Below are 6,667 nucleotides of genomic sequence, written 5' to 3' on the forward strand. Positions count from 1 at the left end.
GACAGCACCGACATAATGAGACTTGTTAAGCGCTGCCGTCGGTGTTTGATCTCCATCACGTCCACTCTTACATGAGCTACAGGAGCTACAGCTAATCATACAGCTGTTTGTAAAAACCTACTGCCAACAACTTTTTCACGCATTGGCTTTAACACGCTGTTAATTTCAAAGTAAAAAGAAAAACCTAATTAGCTTTGTGAGGTGCTGGGGACCCCCGACCTGGCAACGGGCCCAACTATCGCCATAAAAAGTAACTTTGGTTGATGATGAAACACCTGCACAGTTTCCGTATTGTCAAATGTCAAAGTGTTTTGACACATTAAATGAGAAACAGACTGTGCGAAGATTGTATACGGATGTTGATCACCATGGGAAACGGTTCAAGGAAGATGGCGGCGCTGGAGGAAGGAAAGTTGCTACACACTAGGCTATGTTGTCAGGGGGCTATATGGAGTAGGTGTTGAGATATTTCCAAGTCAGGGATCAATAAAGTTATTAGGTTTATTGTTAGTTGGACTAGACCCAAACTGGATCTAAGCAGTTCAACTTTTGCTAATTAATGGCTAATTAGCTAATATCTCGACTAGCGGCCGTGTGCTCATCTTCTATCTGCTTCCTTTAACTCTGGGTCATGAAGTCAGCTATTGAACCTTGAATGGAAACAATGATACCTACAGCAGTCTGATATTTCCATCAGTCAGCACTGTAGTAAACTTAAGTTATTGAGGATGATGTCCCAAGTTGAGATGATGTCTCTTGAAGAAGGATCTCTTTGAAACTGAATCTTTTTTCGCAGGAAGTTTGATTCTTAAGTTGTTTTTCAGTAAGTGGACCTGGCGCACCTGCAGCAGCTGCAGCTGTCGCATCCTCTCACATCGTTTCCAATCCAATCACACCCGTATATCTAAGTCTTGATTTTAATCACGGATCAAAAGGACAATCGCTGGATTAAAAAAAAGGAAAAAAAAGAGAAATCTACCTCCCTCAGCTGCCTTCTCTTCATCTTTCACTCCGTCTCTTCAAGACTACAAAGGATCAGATAGCAGATGAGCAGGTTTCGTCCTGTCTGGCTCTCCCTCCCTTCACTTGACTGTCTCCCCCTGCAGAGGACACAGGGCAGACCACACATGAGGAGGCCCCGAGACCGAGAGTGATGAAATGGTCCATCTTGTCCTCGAGGAGAGTGCTTTTAAAAAGGTTTTTTGTACAAAAATAATGACCCTAGCTAACATGCATCTTGTCGCCTGGGGTCCAAGCTCTAATCCGTAACAGATTTAAAGAAGCTCAAACCGAGTCCGCAGAAGGGAGGAAGGAAAAGAGGAAAACACGAGCATGGAAAGAGGTCAGAGGCCGGGGAGGATTACAGCATGATGTGAAGGATTGGATGAAGCCAGGTGTCCAACACAAAACTCTGAGATCATACCTGGCACATTTTTAATAACGGGGTCAAGAGAGGAGAAAATCATCTGCATCCTTCCAATCTCAGGCAGACGGTGGAAATCAAGGCCTTTTGTTCTTTATTAGAGCGCGGAAACAGTTTCGCCGATGACACGTGGCTGTTGTGGAGACGTGGACGTGTTGTGGAGATCTAACCTGCGACCCTCTCGTTATTGGAGGAGTCGCGGAGGGAAACTTAGAGCCCTGAAATTGATATCTAACCCTCCTCAAGTAGAATAAAACAGAAAATCCTCATCTAAAGGTGTATTACAAAGGTATCAGCTAGAGTTACCCTGCCACCTTTGTGCTCAGGTGTTAATATCCCTCCACATAGACAAAGGATGAAGAGAGGGAGACAGTTTCAAAGGTTGTGATAGGATCAAGAAGCAAAAAGAAGCTTTATAGAAATCAACTATTTTGACTTTTGAAGGCAGTGAGTTCAAATAAATCAACTTTTTTCTTTAAATCTGGGATTTCGGGTGCAGACTCCAGTTTTCTGTGTGAGTCCTGGCGAGACAGTGAAAAAGTTAAAAGCAAATAAACTAAAGATTGCAGGTAGTATTACCTGTTCTTACAAGTAACAAGCTTTCAAAGAGAGGTCAGAGGATCGCTATCGAGCCGCGGCCTCTGCGCCTTTACAATTTTCTTGAAAACCACGGAGGATTTGCTGAAAGCAAAAGGGGCAGTTTGGTGGTCTCCAGTGTTGACAGTTTTCATTCTAGCAGTGAAAAGGTCCTTGATCCTTGAACTCGCCTTGAGGAAGCTACAGGGTTTGATGTGTGCACTTCATATCAGGTGGAAACGAACTGGAATAAAGTTTTACAGCAACTCAGGAGTTTAGAAAAGCTTCATATCTGTTGTATTGTTATACAGACTATGTGATATGTGCATATTGAGACATATTGGGATTTCTTTAAGTTGCTTTGCCTGTGTGGGCATGTTCAGTAGTGGCACTAACCTGCACCTCATCGCCCCATCACTCAACATTCAAACAGACGCACACACACATACATAATTTTCTGGAAAGAGCTGTAGGCTGCATGTACGCTCTGTTGAACCTCAATATACCTACTGGTCTCTATTACCTGGCATCCTGCCTGCCATTCAAACACGTTTTTTTTTCCTCTTAAAATAAAAATGTGTCGGGAATATTTTCCTCCCATTTCTCTTTATTAAATCTCACATTTTCCATCTCACACACACACACACACACTCTCTCTGCTGTGTAATACAAATGATAGGGCTGAGACAAAATCATTCCAGGGCCATTAAAGTCAGTCAGCGAAAGGATGTGTGAGAAGGTTAATGATGAAGACAACATGTAAGAAGGCCATTATTGGTTATGTCTTTAGGTCTGGGCAGGTTTGATAGATGGAAGCTAGACAATGGGTGTGGTTGGGATTAGAGACGTAGCCACGGGGGACGTCTAGATGAACGGCTTGTTTCAACACCTTGCCCTATTTTAGCACTTCATTTTCATCAGATGTTAGAATGAAAGCCATTTTCCTAATATAACAAAAAAAAACAAAGACAGCAGTTCTTGCTTAAAATATTAAAATCATGTGCAGGCTCCGAGGGTTTACTCCTAAATGCTTTGATGGCAGCAGATGGGTGAAGGAATGGCAGTAGTCACACGCATGTTGTTCTCAGATTATATTAGCTGTTTGTGGACGTAAACCGGTGGCATTCACATCTGTTAACACCATGGCGGCTGCGGCGACACAGTCCCACAGAGTCACCAAAAACTGGGGAAAGAGGAAAATCCCTCGTCATGTTCTCATACACCAAGAGTGACCCTGCCTGTCGTTTTTTTTTCGTGGTCAGATAGACGGCGGACTCTACTTTGCCATAACAAGCTAGAATGATGTTTCATTTACAGAGTGAGTGCAGGAGAAGCTTTGATGTGGCTCGCGCTCCCATCGGAGAGGAGGGGAGTGGGGGATATGACGGACTGTGAACCGCTGCATGTGTGAAACTCTATAACCAGATGGCAAATGATGGAGGCTCAGTTTGCAAAATTAGTTGCAAATTTTTAGAAATATTTGCATTTAGCATGTTGTTTTTTTTGTAATTCTTCCTCTATATTTGATGTAATCGAGATGCCAGCAAAATACCTGAACTGCAGCTCTATGGTAAACATGCACATTCCTCTGCAGACAGAGATTTGTTTGTCTGTTATATTCTCATCGCTCCCAGTGACAAACCAACGGAAGCCTTTAAAGTCCTGAGAGCGGGACGGTGCACACAAATCCCCATCGCAGACTCTAAGTGATGTAGCAGCAGTGAGGTGGCGGAGCTCTGTCATTCCCATCTCTGACTGGAGGATCTCAGCCGTGATGGACAAAACAGACCCTCTCTCTCTCTCGCTCTCTCACACACTCACACTGTCACACACAAATGCAGAGCAGAGGCACCAGTGATGGCAGTGACAGGCTGACAATCGGGTTCTGGGCCAGTGGTACTGTGGGAAATGACCTTGTTTGGAGCAATTAAAGTGAGACTGTGTGTTGATACGTATTCATATGATAATTGCTCTGGAGGAATCCTGTCAGTTTGTTTCACTGTTTGCACCCTTTTTACTTTAAGTTACGAAGGGCCACACACACACACTGAGCAGAGCATAAACACACACACGGAGCTCGGCCAGCTTTAATGGGTATTTTTCATGTTTGAGGTGAGATGAGTGCCTTGCTGCCAGTTTGATAGACCATTACTGCAAAAATAAAAACCAGTAACTCTGCCATTAGTGGCCTTTTTTTTTTTTTTACGGGGGAGTCAAAGTACTGAAGGCCATGCTGTTCCCATTAGCAGCGATTTATCTCCCAATACTTGACCTTTAGTATTAGATTCTGCAGTAAAATGGACACCAGTGTGCGCCGCATGGCTGAATGAGCAGGAGAACGTGCGGCTTTAACTTTTAGGATTTTACCCCCAAATTAGTTCCATTGAATGTGGGAGAAGGCGGATGATGAAAACACTGAATAGCATCTCCGTAAACCTCCGTAAAGACACGTTCATCACCTATTGTCATAACAATGTCCGCCCACATAAAGGCCTTTTTTTTGGAGGAGGTGACTCATTCACTATTCCTCCTCGGCCCCACATGGCTCTGAGAGAAAAAAAAAAGAGAAAGAAAAAAAAAGAGAAGAGGGAGCAACGGAAACGCTCACTCAAATAGTGTTTTGGTATAAACGTGGCCATTCAAGGCCAGCAGGACTTTTTGTCTCCATGGTGACAGACTCCGGCTCTGCCGAAAGCGAAGTAAGGAGAGGGAACACTTCACCAGCGGCCAAGTTTACATCGGAGCCTGTAATAAAGGAGAGGGATATGGTGAAATAGGCAAACACAGCTGCCTGGCTGGTGAGCAGCGTAACATTATAAAGCATTGATTAATTGTGATTGCATGGTTTCAGGGGGAAGGGAAGGATTGGGGTTATTATAGATTGAGAATAAAGGAGAAAATAAGAACTAATATGTGCAGCCCGAAGGCAGCAATGTCTGCTCAGTGCAGCCCGAGTATAATAAAATCATTGACGAAGTCTCATTATAAATACCTGGTCAAACACAGCTGCCAGGGAGCTGAATATTATGGCATTAGAGAGCTGATTTAATGTGATTGTATGGTTTTAAAATGGGGAAGTAGGATTAGGTTTATGAGCGACAAGAGCACTTGAGCAATGTCGAATGGAATATTTGCAACAACAAACTTTTACAGAGTCGACAAACTGGATTGTTTATAAGGAGCCTAGCAAACATGAATTTTAACTACCTCAGCACCCTGTGGATCTTTTGTGAGTTTTTCTTTTACAAAATCCCACTCTTTCTTTCAGGTTATTCCCAGATCCTTTCTGCCTACTTTTGTGCTAGATTACAACCTTTATGTATTTTGGATTTGAGTCACAGGGAGTGAGCGGGTTCATGGTCTCTATACTGTCGAACTGTGCTGCTGCTGCTGCTGCTGCTGCTGCTGCAGGGCTGGGCTGAAACTCCAATCTGCAAACGACCAGAAAGGAATGCATTCCTTCTTTGCATCAAGTAATTAACCAAATCACATCTTGTTAATTTGATATGAGCGTGAATCTGTATAGGTAGCGGGTGATGGAAGAGGATGAAATCTATCAGTGATTAAATTTAGACTCTGTGTTTTGGTTTTAGTTTGATGTGCAGGGTAAAATTTCTGTGCAAACTCACAAACGCTTTAAAATCTTTCCATCCAAATTACTGGAGCTATTACCGACAAAAATATTGGTTTCATTCAAAACAAAGACATTTTGTGATCAGAGACTTTCAGGCAACCTGCCTATAAAAATGTGGACCTGGAATAATCGGTTCTGCATCTCCCATAGTTCAGTAAGTGCTCACTAGTGAGGGCAGTTTTTCACTTTGAGTGCAACAGATTTTGTCGTTTTTTTATTTTCTGGATCTCTGGAAGCAGTTCTCAGTGTTACTGAAAATCAGCAGTGCCTCTGTAGTGAGCATGGATAACATACAGCTTAGAACTGCTCAAGATAAACATGTATTTGCAGGATATATTGGCAAATGTCATTTAGGCGGTGGCTCAGTTTGCACTCCTGTTATTGTAGTGAAATTTAATTAAATTCACTGTTGCAGCTTCATTAAAGCGCCACCACTGCCAAATAAATTTATTGAATTTCAGTGTGGCTTGTGTTCAGCTGAGTAAACAATATCAGGAGAAAGTACAAATATCCACTGGAAGGTGTCAGACTGAGTAACTGCTGCATATTAAACCCCACACTTTCGTTGTTCCAGCAGTTTGAGGCAGCTGCTGCACAAAGGAGGAACAGATTTTATAACATTTTTAAACCGCAAGAGGATTATATGAAGGACATGCATTGAAAAAAATGGCAATAAATTGACACCAAGATTTTGTGAAATTGCTGGTATGGAAGTCAGACTGGCCAATTGTTCTCATTATTTAATCATGATGCTGTTAACTTTACTTATGTGGTTTGAGTTGCGTCTACTCTAATTGTAACCTTGACCAAAAGTGCTTTAATTCCCCTATAAGCTAAAACTGCCAACAACTTTTTTCATGTGACCAACACATAAAGTTTTGGTATGCAATTTGAGCTGCTGTGAAATAATGCTTTCAAAGTGGAAGAGCATTATTTTTCATCACTGATGTCCAGAGTTCATCCCCTGCACCGAAAAGTACAAATGTTCACTGGGCCTTCGAGCGACTTGGGTCTAATATTGTTTGGTGGGCATT

This window comes from Trachurus japonicus, chromosome 23 (genome assembly GCF_045865225.1).
Source record: "Trachurus japonicus isolate A0001 chromosome 23, Traja_1.0".
In the NCBI taxonomy this organism is placed as follows: Eukaryota; Metazoa; Chordata; class Actinopteri; order Carangiformes; family Carangidae; genus Trachurus; species Trachurus japonicus.